Source organism: Notamacropus eugenii, chromosome 1 (genome assembly GCF_028372415.1).
Source record: "Notamacropus eugenii isolate mMacEug1 chromosome 1, mMacEug1.pri_v2, whole genome shotgun sequence".
Classification (NCBI taxonomy): Eukaryota; Metazoa; Chordata; class Mammalia; order Diprotodontia; family Macropodidae; genus Notamacropus; species Notamacropus eugenii.
Genome location: NC_092872.1, coordinates 322302389 through 322320970, shown reverse-complemented (window position 1 = coordinate 322320970; position 18582 = coordinate 322302389). Strand labels below are relative to the sequence as shown.

General features: G+C 35.9%; 2 pseudogenes; one reads left to right on the top strand and one right to left on the bottom strand.

Moving 5' to 3' along the window:
- Positions 1-17735, top strand: part of LOC140529419 (THO complex subunit 7 homolog pseudogene) — an 81558-nt pseudogene extending 63823 nt beyond the window's left edge.
- Positions 1-18582, bottom strand: part of LOC140517404 (glycogenin-1-like) — a 249913-nt pseudogene that overhangs the window by 76600 nt on the left and 154731 nt on the right.

The following is an 18582-nucleotide window of genomic DNA, read 5'->3' as shown; positions in this document are numbered from 1 at the left end:
TTTTAAAATATCACAATAATAAATCCAATTCATGCACAAAAATGAAAAAATAATAATTGAATCTATGATTTATGATTTAACCTATTCATTACTTGTAACTGCATTTTGAAATCTCCATTTGTCTATTGTTTGTTAGTGCTCTGTTAATTGATTTCTAGTTTTTGTATGGTGATTTCTAAAGGGTATGCTTACTTTTCACCCATTTTTCTCTACTTTTACATTTATTTGAAAAATCTTTATGTTTTAATAAACTTATAAAAGTTCCTAGCAGTGCTGGGAAATGGCATGTAATTTTTAGCAGTCCCTTTTAAAAGATGCCATTTAGAAGATTCTCTTGCTCTGCTTTTTCCAATAGTTTGTTCAATTCTTTGTTTTCTCTTTTGTTTATCTTTCTTTTAGACATTTTTCAAAACGGAGAGAGGGACATTAAAGTCTCCTTTCTCTATTGCATTATTATCTATGGTTTATTTTAATTCACTTAGTTTTTACTTCATGAATTCAGAGTCTAAGACTTTGGAGCATATAAGTTTAATATTGTTATTGATTTGTTATTTCTTAATTCCCTTTCAGCATAATGCAGTTTCTTTGTTTATCTTTTTTATATTGTGAATGTTTATTTTTTATTTTTATTCACTTGATATAAATTTTGTTGCAGTCTGTACGACCATTAAAAGTAAACACAAAAGTGAGCTATTGTCTTAGGCGGTGCAGTCCATAGAGTACTTTAAATCTGGGGTCGCCATTGCTTTGGAAACATAACGTATGGTTTGTGGTTCTCATAGTTTCTCTATATTCATTGACATAAGACTAATGGGAAACTTCTGCGAAGCTGGAACTGATTCTAAGCAAAAGAGCTTTGAGACTGAAGAGTTTTGAGCTGTTTTTCTAAATCCAATTACTGTGAATCTGCTTTTTAATTTTTTATGAAGACTTGCTAAATATTGAGAACTTTAAACTTCAAATGAATACATAAGCTACATGTAAAAATCTTATCACAAGGAAATTAGTGAGTAAAAGATAATTTTTATAACTATAGATGGAGAGAGTATTTTACTGTACAAGAGCAGAAATCTTCATAAAAGATTAAATGAACAACTGATTACAGGCTATTGAAAAGTTTTCCACCAACAAAATGAGTATGACAAGAATTACAAAGGACTTAATTAACTGAGGAAAAAATCTACAGAAAATTTATCCAATAGAGGTCTTGTATCAAGATATACGACAGCCAGGTGACATAGTGGATTGAGTGCAAGACCTAGAATCAGGAAGACTGAATTCAAATGTGGCCTTGGATAATTACCAGCCCAGGATCATAAATCCAGTTAGCCTCAGATTCCTTATATCTGTAATTATCTAAGAAGGTAATGGCAGACCACTCAGGTATCTCTGCCTCCTCCTTTCTTCTTCTCCTTGTACAATCACTTTTCACCACTTAATTAGATTTTTTTTATTATCACATCAAAGTCAATTTATACCCACCCTCTGTCTATGTATTCCCCTTTATATGCATAATAGCAAGACAATTCTTAAGAGTTACAGGGAGCCAAGATGGTGGAGTGAAAGCAATGACTCACCTAAGCTCCTGGACAAACTCCTCTGGATATCTCTGAAAGGAGAATCTGACCAAACTTTGGAGGTGCAGAATCCAGTGGGTGACAGACTTTGACGGATTCGGAGCCCAGGTTAGACTGGAAGGTTCACGGGAAGGATCTGTTCCACGGGGGTGAGCCCCCAGTGCATAGCACAGCGCGGTCAGCGCAGCAAGGCAGAAGGGACCTGAGAAGCCTGAGAGCGGTGGGCGGAACCAGCAGAGCAGGAGACCAGCCAAAGCAAGCCAGTGAGAGCCACTGAGCACCAGATATCAGCGCAGCAGCTCCTGAGACCTTCAGCCTGAAGATTAAACTTCGGTAAGTCACCTACTTGAACTTCCAGGAGCCAGGATGACGGAGTGATCAATAAATGCTCTCTCCTCCCCCCAGATGACCGTGAAAGAAATAAAATATTTCCCCAGAAAAAATCCTGGATCAGCGGGAACGGCAGAAGCGGGCAAATAGTCTCATAACACCACAGGCTAGGAAAATAGCAAAGGGGGATTCTTCCTACTGTGGCGGAGGTGATCTGGAAGGACAGAGGACCCAGGGCAGAGAAAATTCGCACTGAGACCCAGGCAAGCCTCCGCGCTGGGAGACGAGCCCCAGGAGGGGTGGGAACACGCATTAGCATCTAAGCGTGCCTCAGCCCTCCAGGGGAAAAGGGAAGACAATAGAGAAGCTGGGATCACCATCCCCTGACCTTGCCTTTGCCTCAGTTCAGCTGAGGAGATCTCCTGTGACCAGACCACTCCTCCCACACACTTAACAAGCTAACCCCAGGGTTGATCTGGGAAACAATAAACAAAAACCTGCTTTTAGCTTTTTCATACATCAGCTCAACACAAAGTTCTGTACCTTCTGACTGAAAGAACCAGAAGCTACAACACTCAGCCAACATCATGAATAGGAAAAGGCAGACGAAAAGTGAAAAAAACATAGAATCTTTCTATGGGGATAAAGACCAAAACACAAACACCAAAGTGTTCAGAGCTGAGATTGTACTTCCATTCGAAACTTCAGAAGGGACTATGAACCTCTCGCAAGCACAACTAGCTTTCCAGGAACAGCTGAAGAAGGAAATAGAAGAAAAATTGGCCAATGATTTTAAAATTATAAAAAAAGAATTCACTGATAAGAGTTACAAGTGATTTCTTCCCTTCTAGGAATGTAAACAGGTTGCCCTTATTAATAACATGTTGTTTTTTTCTTTCCTGTTTACCTTTTTATGCCTCTTTTGAATCTTCTATTTGAAGATCAAATTTTCTGTTGAGCTTGAGTCTTTTCAGCAGGAATGTTTGGAAGTCCATTTGTTCCCCAGAAGGATTATGCTCAGTTTTGCTGGGTGTTGATCATTGATTATAATTAAAGCTCCTTTGTCCTACAGAACATCATATTCCATGCCCTCCAATCTTTTAAGGTAGAAGCTACAGGATCCTGTGTAATCCTGACTATGATTCCATGATATTTAAATTGTTTCTTTCTGGTTGCTTGCAGTATTTTCTCTCTGACCAGGTTATTGTGGAATTGGACTACAATATTTCACAGAATCTTCAATTTGTGATCTCTTTAGGGATGTGATTGGTGGATTATTTTGATGACTATTTTACCCTCTGGATCTTGGACCTCAGGGTAGTTTTTCTTGATGCTTTTGTGAAAGATGTTATCCAAACTCTTTTTTTCTTCATGGCTTTCAGATAGACCAACACTTTTTGAATTGTCTGTCCCAGATCTACTTTCCAGGTCAGTTGCTCTACAAATGAGGTATTTTACATTTTTTCCTCTTTTTTTATTCTTTTGCTTCTGTTTGACTTATTCTTGATTTCCCATAGAAACATTGACTTCCACTTGTTCAATTCCAATTTATTCTTTCAATCTTTCTTCCCAAATTTATTAATTTATTTCTATTCAGTTTTCAACAATCACTTCCATAAGTTCCAAATTTTCTTTCCTTCCCTACCACTTCCCTCCATAAGACAGCATGCAAACACATAATTCTATATATACATTGCTATTAAACATATTTTCACATTAGTCATGTGCAGAGTAATTCAAACAAATGGAAGAAACCATGAGAAACAAAACAAAATATAACAAAGAAGAAAATAGTCTACTTCATTCTGTGCTCTGACTCCCTAGTTCTTTATCTGGATGAGGATGGCATTTTGCGTCATGAGTCCTTTGGAAATGTTTTAGGTCCTTGCATTGCTATGAGGGGCTGTCTATAAAAAACAATTGTTGCACACTGTGGTTGTTACTATGTATAAGGTTCTCCTGGTTCTGTTCACTTCACTCAGCTTCAATTCAAATAAGTCTTTCCAGGTTTTCTTGAAGTCAACCCGTTTGTCATTTCCTATAGCACAATAACATTCAATTACATTAATTTACCACAACTTGTTCAGCCATTCCACAATTGATGGGTATCCCCTTGATTTCCAGTTCTTGACCACCACAAAAAGAGCTATTGTAAATATTTTTGTACATGTGATCTTTTTGGGATACAGCCCCAGAAGTGATATTGCTGGGTCAATGGGGTATGCACATTTTTATAGCCCTTTGGGCATACTTCCAAATTCCTCTTCAGAATAGTTGGATCAACTCACAGCTTCACCAGCAATGAATCAGTGTTCCAACTCTCCCACATCTTCTTCAACATTTATGATTTTACTATTTCTTCATGTTAGCCAATCTGATAGGTGTGATGTGGTACCTCAGAGTTGCTTTGATTTGCACCCTTCTAATCAGTAATGATTTAGAGCGTTTTCTTCATATGATAGGTACCTTTAAATCTTCCTCTGAATACTGCCTCTTCATAACTTTTGACCATTTATCAATTGGGAAATGACTTGTATTTTTGCAGATTTGACTGAGTTCTCTATATATTTTAGAAATGAGGCCTTTATCATAGACACTAGTTGTGAGAATTCTTTCCGAGTTTTCTACTTCCCTCCTAATCTTGGTTGCATTAGGTTTGTTTGTACAAAATTTTTCAGTTTAATGTAATCAAAGTTATCCATTTTGCATTGCATAATATTTTCTATCCCTTGTTTGGTCATAAGTTATTACACTTTCCATAATTCTGACAAATAAACTATTCCTTGCTCCCCTAGTTTGTTTATAGTATCAGCCTTTATACTTATACCATATACTCACTTGAACTTTATTCTGGTATACAGTGTCAGTCTTTGGTATATGCCCAGTTTTCAGTACACCATTTTCCAGCTTTCCCAGCAGTTTTTGTCAAGCAGTGAATTCTTATTCCAGGAGTTTGGGTCCTTGGGTTTACCAAACAGTTGACTGCTATAGTCATTGACTACTGTGTCTTGTATACTTAACATATTCCACTGATCTACCCCTATATTTCTTAGCCAGTACCAAGTGGTTTTAATAATTGATGCTTCATAATACAATTTAAGCTCTGGTATGGTCAGGCCAGCAACCCTAGTGTTTCTTTTCATTAATTCCTTTGATATTATGGACCTTTCATTCTTCCAGCTAACTTTAGATATTTTTTCTAGCTGTATAAAATATTTTTTGGTAGTTTGATTGGTATGACACTAAAGTAAATTAATTTAGGTAGAATTGTTATTTGCATTATATTAGGTTGGCCTACCCACAAACACCTGACATTTTTCCTATTATTTAGATCTGATTTTATTTTTGTGGAAAGCATTTTGTGTTCATATAATTCCTGGATGTATTTTGGCAGGTAGACTCCCAAATGTGTTACAGTCTTCTGAGTAACTTAATGGAATTTCTCTTTCTATCTCTTACTGTTAGGTTATATGTATATATATATATATATATATATATATATATATATATATATATATATAAAGGCAGATGATTTATGTTTATTATTTCAAGTAGTTTTTTACTTGCTTTTCTAGAATTCTCTAAGTATATCATCTCATCGTCTGCAAAGATTGATGATTTAGTTTCTTCTTTACTTATTCTAATTCCTTTAATTTCTTTTTCTTCTCTTATTGCTAAAGCTATCATTTCCTGAAACAATCACAGGAGTAGGGGGTCTCTCTCTTGATCACTGCCAACAAAATTCTTGCTAGAGTCCTCCTTCATAGGCTGATCCTTCACCTGTAAGATGAGCATATACATGAGAGCCAATGTGACTTCAGAAAGGGCCAAGGAACAGTCTATATGGTGTTTGCTGCCTGACAACTCCAGGCAAAATGCCAGAAGCAGAACGTTTGTAGATCTGACCAAGGCCTTTGACACTGTTAGCCATGAGGGCTTATGGAAAATTTTACCAAAATTTGGTTGCCTGGAGAAGTTCATCAACATCGTACATCAATTTCATGATGGCATGTTTTCCCGAGTTCTGGATAATGGGCTATACTCTCATGTCTTCACTGTCACCAAAGGAGTAAAACAGGGCTGTGTGCTTGCACCCATGCTTTTTAGCATGATGTTTTCAGCCATGTTGTCCAATGCTTTGAATGAGAATGAACATGACATCAAGGTCAACTACAAAACTGCTGGTAAGTTCTTGAATTTGAAAAGACTAGAAGCCAAGACCAAAGTGGAGGAAGTGTTGATGCATGATTTTCTGTTTGCAGATGATTGCACACTCAGTGCAGCCTCTGAATTGGAGATGCAACAAGGTATGGATCAATTTTCTGCCACCGGTGCTAATTTTGAGCTTATAATTAGCATCAAGAAAACATAGTTGCTCCATCAGCCACCACCACACTATCCATACGCGGAACCATCAGCTACAACAAATGGAGAAGTTTTGAATGCTGTGGATAAGTTCACTTACCTTGGTATTGTACTTCCAGGGATGTACACATTGACAATGAGGTTGATGCACGCATTGACAGAGCTAGCTCAGTGTTTAGGAGACTCTGAAGAAAAGTTTGGGAAGGAAGAAGTATTAGACTGAATACCAAACTGGAAGTCTATAAAGCTCTTGTGTTATATGCTTGTGAAACATGGACAATCTACCAGGGCCATGCCAGGAAATTGAATCACTTCCTTTTGAACAATCTTAGGAAGGTGCTGAGTATCACCTGCTAGGATGAGGTACCAGATAAGGACCACTAATGTCCTTGCTCGAGGTGAACTGCCAAGCATTCAAACTATGCTTCAGAGAGTGCAACTCCCATGTGCTAGCCATGTTATTTGAATGCAAAATATATGCTTGCCAAAAAGATTATTTTATGGAGAATTTTCATGGAGCAGGCTATTACATGGTGGTCAGAAGAGATACAAGGACACTCTTAAGGTCTCTCTCAAGAACTTTGGATTTGACTGTGCAACATGGGAGACACTGGAACAGGACTGCTCAGCATGACATGCCCACATCAGAAAGGGTGGTGTGCTCTTTGAGCAAAGCAGAATTGAGACAGCACAAAGTAAACACAGGAATGTGCAAATTTGGGATATTCACCCCAAATACTCACACAGACTATCCATGCCCAACCTGTGGTAGAGCATTCTGAGCTTTTATTGGTCTTATCAGCCACAGTGGGACACGCTGAAATTTCATTTAATCACTGTCATGTCGTTTTGGTCCTCTTTAAGAACAAAGAACAATAACTAACTTACTATTTTAAGGAAGCCTCCATCTATTCCCATGCTCTTCAGTGTTTTCAATAGGAATGAGTGTTGTAGTTGGTCAAAAGCTTGAGACAGTCCTATGGTTTCTGTTAGTTTTGTTGTTGATATAATCAATTATGCTGATAGTTTCCCTAAGATTGAGCTAACCATGCATTTCTGGTATAAATCCTACCTGATCATAATGTATTATTCTCATGATAAGTTGCTGTAACCTAATATCTTACTAAAATTTTTTGTACCTATATTCATTAGGGAAATTGGTCTATAATTTTCTTTCTCTGTTTTGGCTCTCCCTAGTTTAGTGTCAGCACCAGATTTGTATCATAAAAAGAATTTTGTAGGACTCTTTCTTAGCCAATTTTGCCAAATAGTCTATATAGTACAGGAATCAAGTCTTCTTGAAATGTTTGATAGAATTGATTTATAAATCCATCTGGCCCTGGAGAATTTATTCTTAGGGAGTTCATTGATGGCTTGTTCAATTTTATTTTCTGAGGTGCGGTTACGTAAGGATTTTATTTCTTCTTCTGTCAATATGTGGAATTTATATTTTTGCAAATATTCATCCATTTCACTAAGATTCTCAAATTTATGGACATACAGTTGTGCAAAATAATTTCTAATTATTGTTTTGATTTCCTCTTCATTGTTGGCAAATTCACACTTTTTATTTTTGATAATGTATTTTGGTTTTCTTCTTTTTTTAAATCAAATTGACCTCAGATTTATCAGTTTTATTTTTTTCATAAAACTCTATTTTAATTTTATTTATTCAATAGTTTTCTTAATTTCAATTTTATTAATCTTTCCTTTTATTTTCAGCATTTCTCATTTGGTATTTAATTGGGGATTTTTGATTTGTCCTTTTTCTAGCTTTTTCAGCTGCATGCTCAATTCATTAATCTCCTCTTTACCTATTTTATTCATGTAAGCATTCAGAGATATGAAACGTCTCCTTAGAACTGCATTCACTGCTTGTCAGAAGTTTGGTAGATTTTCTCATTATCACTGCTCTCTTGAATGACATTATTGATTGTTTCTTTGATTTGTTTTTTGATCCACTCATTCTTAATATTAGGTTATTTAGTTTACTATTCATTTTTGGTCTTTCCCTTTATTACATATAAGTTCTATTGCATCATGGTCTGAAAAGGATTCACCGAGTATTTCTGCCTTTCTGTACTGGACTGTGAGGTTTTTATGCTCTAGAAAATGGTAAATTTTTTGTATGTGCCATGTACTGGTGAGAAAAAGGTATGTTCCTTTCTATCCCCATTCACTTTTCTGAAAAGTTCAATCATACCTACCTTTTCCAGAATTCTGTTCACTTCCTTATATTCTTTCTTGTTTATTTTGTGGCTAGATTCATCAAGTTCAGAGAGGAAGAGGTTGAGGTTCCCCAGTAGTATAGTTTTTCTATCTTCTTCTTCCTGTAACTCCCTTAACTTCTCCTCTATAAAATTGGATGCTATGCCACTTGGTGCACATATGTTTACTAATGATATTACTTCAGTGTATATAGTGCCTTTCAGGAAGATATAGTTTCTTTCCTTATCTCTTTTGATTAGATCAATTTTTTTCTTTTTCTTTGTCTGAGATTAGGATTGCTTCCCCTGCTTTTTATTTTTTACTTCACCTGACACATAATATATTATACTCCAGTCTTTTATCTTTATCCTGTGTGTATTCCCCTGTTTCAGTTGTGTTTCTTGTAAGCAACATATTGTAGGATTGTGGTTTTTAATGTGTTCTGATATCTTTATGGGAGAGTTCATCCCATTTCCTTTCACAGTTATGATTACTATGTCTCCATTCCATTCCTCTCCCCTGATTCATGCTTTTATTTCTCCCTTTTCCTTTCCACTTCTCTAAAGAGTTTTACTTTTGGCCACAGTCTCTCTCAATCTTCCCTTGCTTTTATCAGCCCATCCTTTTCTTTCCCTTTTTGCTTACTACTTCTTCCTTCCTTTTTAAACACCCCTTCTTTTTTCTTTCTCTTTTCCTCCTTCTATTGTCTGTAGGGCAAGTTAGATTTACTTAACTCAGTATGTTGTTTCCTCCTTGAACCAAATCAGATGATCCTTTCCCTCTACCATAATACATTTTTGTGCCTCTTCGTGTGATATAATTTACCCTTTTCTACCTCCTCCTTTCTTCTTCTCCCTTCACATTCCTTAATTAGGTTTTTATCATCACATCAGTTAATTTATATCTCCCCATCTGTCTATGTATATTTCTTTTAAGTGTTGTAATAAATATACAGTTCTCAAGATTAATAAGTACCATCCTGCCATATAAGGATGCAAACAGTTTGCCCATATGGAATAAGAAGTTTTTTTCCTGCTTATCTTTCTGTGCCTCTCTTGAGTCTTGTATTTGAAGTTCAAATTTACATTGAGTCTTTTCATCAGGAAGGTGTGCCAGTCTCTTATTTCATTGAATTTCCATTTCCTTGCCTGACATATTATGCTCAGTTTTCTGTGTATTTGATCCTTGGTTGTAGTCCAAGCTCCTTTGCCTTATAGAATATCATATTCCAGTCCTTCCAGTCTTTTAGTGTAGAAGCTGCAAGGTTATATGTGATCCTGGCTATAGATCCTTGATATTTGAATTGCTTCTTTCTGAGTATTTTCAATATCTTCTCCTTGACCTAATAATACTGGAATTTGTCTGTGATGTTCCTTGGCATTTTCAGTTTAGTATCTCTTTCAGGAGATGATTGGTGACTATTTTGCCCCCTGGATGTAGGACCTCAGGACAATTTCTTGGAAGATACTGTACAGGCTCTTTCTTCATCGTGGCTTTCTGATAGACCAATAATACTTAAATTTTCTTTCCTGGACCTATTTTTCAGGTCAGTTGCTTTTGCAATGAGATTTTTTTTTTACATTTTCTTATATTTTTTCTTTCTGTAGATTTTACTTGACTGATTCTCGATGCCTCAGAGAGTCATTAGTTTCTACTTGCCCAATTCTAATTGTTAGTGAATTGCTTTCTTCTGTTAGTTTTTGCACCTCCTTTTCCATTTGTCTCTTTTTTCCTTTTAAAGAGATATTTTCTCCAGTTAGGTTTTGTACATCCTCATCCACTTGACCAATTTTGCTTTTTAAGTAACTTGATTCATTGGTCAATTTTTCTTCTACTTCTCCAATTTGGCTTTTATAATCATTCTTCAACTCTTCCAGGAATGCATTTTGGGACTTGAGACCAGCTCATCTTCCCTTTTGAGGTTTCAGATGTGGGTGTAGTGTCAATGCTGTCCTCTTCTGAATTAGTATTTTGATCTTCCCTGTGCCCATAAAAAGATTCTATGGTATTTACTTTTCTAATTTGTTTCTTGCAGAGAGCGATTGCTTTTTTCCTAACTTTTAAAGTGGATCTCTGTTTCTGGGGTACAAGGGGCTCTGTTTCATGTTTCTTGTGCTGAGAGCTAGGATCATGGTTACTCTGCCTGACCTCTGGTTCTTTCAATTAGAAGCTATATAATGCTGCAGCTTACCTGGTGCTGATCTGGCTGGTGTGTGCCAAGACTGAGGTCAAATGCAGACTATTTGAGTTTCCCCAGGGTTATACTGAAACTCGTTGAGTGAGGTGTGAGTTAGTGTGGTCTGTATGCTTGAAGTCTCCTCCTCTCCTAGGGCTGCACTAGAGTATGGACAGGCTTTGTGGCTGGTGAACCCTGTCTGCTCAATTCCCCTGGCTGTGCTAAGGCATACCTGTGATCCTGGTATCAGAGCTTACCAGCTCCACCCACCTGGGGCTCAGGATAACCTGTTGGTTCACTGAGGTGGGACACCTCCATTCCTGTGCTTCGTGTATGTCTCCCAAGCCTCCCAAGATAAAAGACTATGATACCCCTTCTGCTGGCTCTCCTATTCCAAGATTTTTTCCTCTAGCAATATTCTCTTGTTTTTTTAAGGTCAACAAGGGAGAGTGGGAACAGTTACAGTTTACTCCACCATATTGGCTCCTGGAAGTTCAAGCAAGTGAGTTTCAAACATTCAGTATGTGGCCTGATAGCCCCAGGAGTTTCTGCTATTACTGAGGTGGGCCTCATGTTTCTCTCTCACACAGCTCCACCTGACTCCCATCTTGTGCTGAAAGGCTTGGGAATGGGTACTGCTGCTGGTGACCCAGACTTCCTGGGACTGTTCCCTCTCTGCCACTGCCAAGTCTGTGCTGGTGCTAATTTTTAAGAAATTTTTACCTCTATTATATTTTGCACCCCTCTTTCATTTTGCCAGTTCTATTTTTCAAGGATTTGTTTTCTAAAATCAAATTTTTCCATTTTCCAAGCTATTGACTCTCTCTTGCATACCTCTCCATTCCTTTCTCAATTTTTCTTCTATTAGATTAAGGGAATTACTATATAGAGATATGATTAAATGTTGAGAAAAATAGTTTTCTTATTTTTAAAATAAGTGATACTTAGCAAACAGGAATTGAGGCTCTACGCTTAGCTGAAAAATTGGATGATATATTGAAATTTTATTAATTAATGTGAAAATCTAAAAGAAAATTCCTGGAAACTATAGAATTTAGGATGAAATTAAATATAGGAACAAGCATGCTAAGGACCACCTTTAAGTGAATATCCTTGCAACTTAAATACTGTTGTAGGTAGGAATTGACACTAGTACTCTCATTGTGTATCAGATAGCTATTTGTCACAGGTCAAGAGATAACAGTAGCAGTTCCACAGGTAGGAGAAGATGACAGTGATGTCTTTAAATATTTGTAACCTATTGCAGCTTATATTCATCTGATTAAGAGGAAAAATGATTAAAATATCTAGTTTCAACTAAACCAATGTTCATACAGTAGGTAAGATCTAAAAAGATTCTTGTGATCACAATCAATATTTGAAACACACACTTATTTCAGTTATTATTAAGCATGAACCTCCTTGGAACATTGAGTGAGGCCTTAGGGTACAATTTTAGTTTCATGACAACATGAAGTCATTATGATCAATAAGAGTGTTAAAACCTAATCTTTTGTTGCGCAAAGGGATTGAACTATGTCACCTATAAAAATTAATATATCTGAGTTAAAGAAATATCAAAAACACATTTTCCAACCTGTTTTTTAAAAGCAATCTTCTAGAGGACACTCAGGGACTTCTGGGAGCCAAGATGGCAGATTAAGAGCCAAATTTCTCTTACGTAGCTCTTACACAGACAAAGGGCATGGGTCATAAGTTGAATTTGATGTAATGATAAAAAAAATCTAAGTGGTGAAAAGGCATTGTTGTGAGCGAGGAGGAAAGGAAGAGCTATTACATGGATTATGTCACATGAAAGGGCACAAAAACCTCTTATACTAGAGGGAAAGAAAGGAGGGAGATGAGCATTGTTTGAACCTTACTCTCATCAGATTTGGTTGAAAGAGGGAATAACATAATCATATCTAACTCATCTGTAAGAAGTAGTAAGGGAAAAGGGAAAGAAAAGGGGGGGGATGGATAGAAGAGAGGGAAGAAATGGTAAGGGAAAAAAGGAAGAAAAGGGAGGGGGCTGATAGAAGGGAGAGCAAACTGAGGGAGGCAGTGGTCAAAAACAAAACTCTAGTGAGATGGGAAAAGGAGAAAACAGAAAAGCATAAGGAGGGGTTGGAGGATGGAAGGAAATATAGACAGGAAGCATAATCGTGAATGTAAATGAGATGAATTTTCCCATAAAATGGAAGTGGATAGCAAAGTGGATGCAAAACAAAAATTATGCAACATGTTGTTTACAAGAAACACATTTAAAGCAGAGGGACACATACAGAGTAAAAATAAAAGGCTGCTGTCAAATATATTATGCTTCAGCTGAAGTAAAAAACAAAACAAAATAGGAGTACCAATCCTGATCTCAGAAAAAACAAAAGCAAAAAAATCTAATTAAAGGAGATAAGGAAGGAAACTATATCTTGCTGAAAGGTACCATAGACTACAACGTGATATAATTACTAACCATATATGCACCAAGTGGTATAGCATCCAAATTCTTAGTGAAGAAGTTAAGGGAGTTACAAGAAGAAATAGATGGCAAATCTATACTAGTGGGGGACCTCAACCTGACCCTCTCTGAACTCCATAAATCTCACCAAAAAATAAGCCAGAAAGAAGTTGAAGAGACTAATAGAATTTTAGAAAAGGTAGATGTGGTTGATATCTGGAGAAAACTGACTCGGGATAGAAAGGAATATACCTTTTTCTTGTTGATACATGGCAGCTACATGAAAAAATACCATGTATCTGCGCATAAAAACCTCACAACCCAATGTAGAAATGCGGAAATATTAAATGCATTCTTTTTAGATCATGACAATAAAAATCACAAGTAATAAAGGGCCATGGAAAGATAGACTAACAACAAACTGGAAACTGAATAAATTAGTACTAATGAATGAGTGGGTTAAATAACAAATCATAGAAATAATCCATAACTTAATGCAAGAGAATGACAATCATAACACAACATATCAAAACTTATGGGATGCAGAAAAACAGTTCTTAAGGGAATTTTTAGATCTCTGAATGGTTGCATGAATAAAATAGACAAAAAAGAGATAAAGGAATGGGGCATGCAACTGAAAAAGCTAGAAAAAAAACAAATTGAAAATCTTCAATTAAATGCCAAATTAGAAAAACTGAATACCAAAGGAGAGATTAATAAAACTGAAATAAAAAAAGAACTAATAAATAAAACTAAGAGCTTTTATGAAAAATTAACCTTTGGTTAGTATGATTTTTTTTTTAAAAGAAAAAATAAAGCCAAAATACCAGTATCAAAAATGAAAAGGGTGAATTCAACGCCAAAGAAGAGAAAAGTAAAACAATAATTAGGAGCTATTTTGCCTGACTGCATGCCAATAAATTTGACAATCATGATGGATATTTATAAAAATATAAATTGTCCAGATTAGTGGAAGAGGAAGTAAAATATTTAACGCCATTTCAGAAGAAGAAATTGAACAAGCCATTAATGAACTCCCTAAAAAACAATCTCCAGAGCCAGATGGATTTGCAAGTGAATTCTACCAAACATTTAAACAGCAATTAATTCCAAGACTATATACAATGTTTGAGAAAATAGGTGAAGAACGAGTCCTACCACTTTCTTTTTTATGATACAAATAAAAGACCTAAACTGAGACCTAAACCAGGAAGAACCAAAACAGAGAAAGAAAATTACAAACCATGTTCCCAAATGAATATATATGCAAAAATTTTAATTAAAATGTTAACAAAGAGATTATGGTAACGTATCTTGAGGGTAAGACACTATGATCAGGTAGAATTTATGCCAGAAATACAGGGCTCATTCAATACTAGGAAAATTATCAGCACAATTGACCATATCAACAAACAAGAACAACAGTAATCATAGCATTATCTCAATAGATGCAGAAAAAGCTTTTGACAAAATACAACACCCATTCCCATCAAAAACACTAGAGAACATATCCTTAAAATGATAAATAACATATATCTAAAACCATCACCAAGCATTATATGTAATGGGGATAAGGTAGACCCCAAAAACATCAGGAGTGAAAGGAGGATGTCCATTATCACCACTGTTATTCAATATTGTACAAAAAATGTTAGATTTAACCTTATGGGAAGTAAAAAAAGTTGTAAGAATTAGAATAGGCAAGGAAGAAACAAAGCTATAACTCTTTGCAAACAATACACAAAATGCAGCTCAAATATGAAATATTACTTGAAATAATTTTAAAAAATTAGCAAAGTTGTAGAATATAAAATAAACCCATACCATTCATCTCCATTTCAATGCATTACTAACAAAGCCCACATGAAGAGACAGAAAGAGAAGTTCCATTTAACATTGCTGTGTACCTTATAAAAATTTTGAAAGTCTACCTGCCAAGACAAGCCCATGTGAACACATTTAAAAACATTTTCCACACAAATCAAGCCAGATCTAAATAACTGGAAAAATATTAGTTGCTCATGGGTGGGCCAAACCAATATAATAAAAATGACAATTTCACCTAAATTAATTTATTTATTCAGTGTCATGCAAATCAAACTACCAAATATATTTTATATAGCTAGTAAAAACAATAAAAAAAATATCTGAAAGAACAAAAAACTCTAGAATACCAAAGGAATTAATGAATAGAAACTCAAAAGAAGGTGGCCTAGCCATACTAGTTGTTAAATTGTATCATAAAACAACAACAACAAGTATCAAAAATACTTGGTACTGGCTAAGAAATAGAGTGATCAATCAGTGGATTGATCTGTGGATTGACACTACTGTGTCTCAAGACACAGTAGTCAACGACTTTAGCAACTTAAATTTGATAAATAAAAATAAATTTGATAAAGACTTTAGCTTTTGGCATAAGAACTCAGTATTTAACAAAAACTTATAGGAAAACTGGGAAACAATATGGCAGAAACTAGGCATAGACCAACATCTTATACTCTATGCCAAGATAAAGTCAATTGAAGTTGAGATATAACAGCTGACACTATAAGCAAATTAACGGAGGAAGGAATAGTTTATCGACCAGATCTATGGAGAAGGGAAGAATTTATGACCAAATGAGAGATAGACAACATTAGAAATGCAATATGGATTATTCTGGTTACATTAAATTGAAAAGTTTTTGCACAAACAAAGACAATGGAACCAAGATTAGAAGGGAAGCAGACAGCTGGGAAACAATTTTTACAGCCAGTGTCTCTGATAAAGACCTCATTTCTAAAATATATAGAGAACTGTGTTGAATTTATAATACAAGTCATTTCCCAATTGATAAATGGTCAATGGAGATGAACAGTCAGTTTTCTGATGAAAACATGAAAGCTATCTATAGTCACATAAAAAAATGCTCTAAATCCCTGTTGACTAGAGAAATCCAAATCAAAACAACTCTAAAGTACTACATGACACCTATCAGATTGGTAACATGACAAAAAGAAAAATGATAAACGTTGGAGAAGACATGGAGACGTTGAACACTAATACACTGTTGGTGGAGTTGTGAACTAATCCAACCATTCTGGAGAGAAATTTGAAATTATGTCCAAGGGATTATAAAACTAGGCATACACTTTGACCCAGAAATGTCATTTCTAGGTCTCTATAGCAAAGAGATCTTAAAAATGGGAAAAAGAGTCCCATGCACAAAAATATTTATAGCAGCTCCTTCTCTAGTGGCAAAGAATTGGAAATTGAGAGGATGTCCATTAATTGGGAAATGACTGAACAAGTTGTGGTATATGAATGTAATGGAATATATGCTATTGTTCTACAAGAAATGATGTACAGGCCAACTACAGAAAAACTTAGAATGACTTATATGACCTGATGCTGAGTGAAATGAGCAGAACCAGGAGAACATTATACACAGTAAAAGTCACATTGTGTGATGACTCACTTTGATAGACTTTTCTCTTCTCAGCAGTGCAAGAACCTAAGACAACTGGCAAAGACTCATTCATGATGGAAAATGGCTTCCATATCCAGAGAAAGAACTTTGAAACCTGGATGCAGATGGAAGCATACTATTTGCTCTCCTTTTATTTTACTGTTTCATTTTGTTTTTTTCTTTCTCATGGTTCCTCACATGAGTTCTAGTTCATTACATCCTGAATGATATGAAATTTTTGTTTAGTATGAATGTGTTCGAAGAGCTTATATCATATGGCATGCCATCTTTGGGGAGAGGAGAGGAGAGAGAGGGGAAGAAGTTCCAAAACTCAAAATCTTCTGGAAGTAAATATTCAAAACTAAAAATATATACATTAATTATATAAAAACTAAAAATCTTCCAAAAAAATTTATTTGATTTGGAATTTATGGGGGCAGGCCAGTGGGACACTGCCATGGCGCAGGCAGCAGGTCCCGCCCCTAGGCCTTCATGACTGCTTCCTGGCTGCATTGTGAGAGTTTGACCAGGGACCTCTTGTCGTGGGTGATGATCTGCCACCACCGAGGGTGTCATGGGGTTGGCGACAGCCTATGAAGTTATAAGAAAGGGCGACAGCCTATGAAGTTATAAGAAAGCGTCTCTTAATTGATGGTGATGGTGCTGGTGATGATCTGAGAATCAACCTGTTAGTGCAGAGTTTCATTAAGTGGTGCAGTGCTGGATCTCAGGAAGAAGGTTATAGCCAGTACCAACGCATGCTGAATACATTGTCTCAATGTGAATTTTCAATAGGAAAAACTCTACTTGTATATGACACTAATCTCAGAGAAATGGAAAACTATGAAAAAGTTTACAAAGACATAGAAAGTAGTATAACTGGAGCACATGAAAACAATACTGGTTGCAAACAGCAGATTCTTCACGCAAAATGAATATGGAAAAATCCCCAGGAATATGATGTTTTCGTAAAAGTCATACAGCACCATCCAGACAGGCATGAAACATTAAAGGAACTAGATGGGGAAAGAATTACATCTGTCTCATATAAAAGAAAATGTTGAAGATAAGCTGGAACTAAGGAGAAAGCAGTTCCGAGTTTTTGTTAGTACTATCCATGAACTTCAGCAGACATTAGAAAATGATGAAAAATTCTCAGCATGGAAATAGAGAAGAAACCATAGGTAAATACAAGTCTCACCAGTATTAAAGAAAACTAAATATGTCTTTCTTTCCTTTCACATGTTAAATCACTGTTTTTTCTGGTAAAAGCAGCAGACTATGGATGATAAATTTTTATTAATTTTTTTCCAATGTCCAACTAGGCAAAGAAACTTCTAATGAAAAGAAAATAATTTATTTATGAAAAACATATGTTATGCCACCCAAATATTTTGTAAGAACAACTGATTGATAGAAGCCAAGAATAATCCCTTATTCAAGTGTTTATCAAGTGCCTGATTTGTGTCTAGTCCCCCACCTGGGTCCTGGAGAGACATGATAAACAATCCTCACTTGTGAGGAGCTAACATCCCATGGAGGAGACAAAAGTGAATGTAAAATATATAGCATAAGGTTAAAACAAATATTTGCACTGTAGTTAAATAAAAGGGAGCTTGGGAAGAAGGATATCAGATGGGAAAGCAAGAAAAGGTTTCATGAAGAAAATCCTAAAGAAAGAGAGCAATTCTATGAGAAGAAAGTAAAGAGAGAGCTTATTTCAGTTACGAGGGAAGGGCCAGTGTAAAGGCAATGGTATTTGTGAGGAACAAGGAGAAGGCCAGTTTGGTCAGAATTTAGAGTCCAGAGTTTAAAAACTACCTCTAATGAAGGAGCTGGTAGTGCAGTTGATAGAGCACTGGATCAGGGAGCTCTGAGTTCAAATTTGGTCTCACAGCTCGTTATAGATGTATGACCCTGGACAAGTCACTTAACCTCTGTTTCCCATAGTTTCCTCAACTATAAAAGATGAGTATATGAAACAGCATCTACCTCCCAAGGTTGTGACAATCAGGTG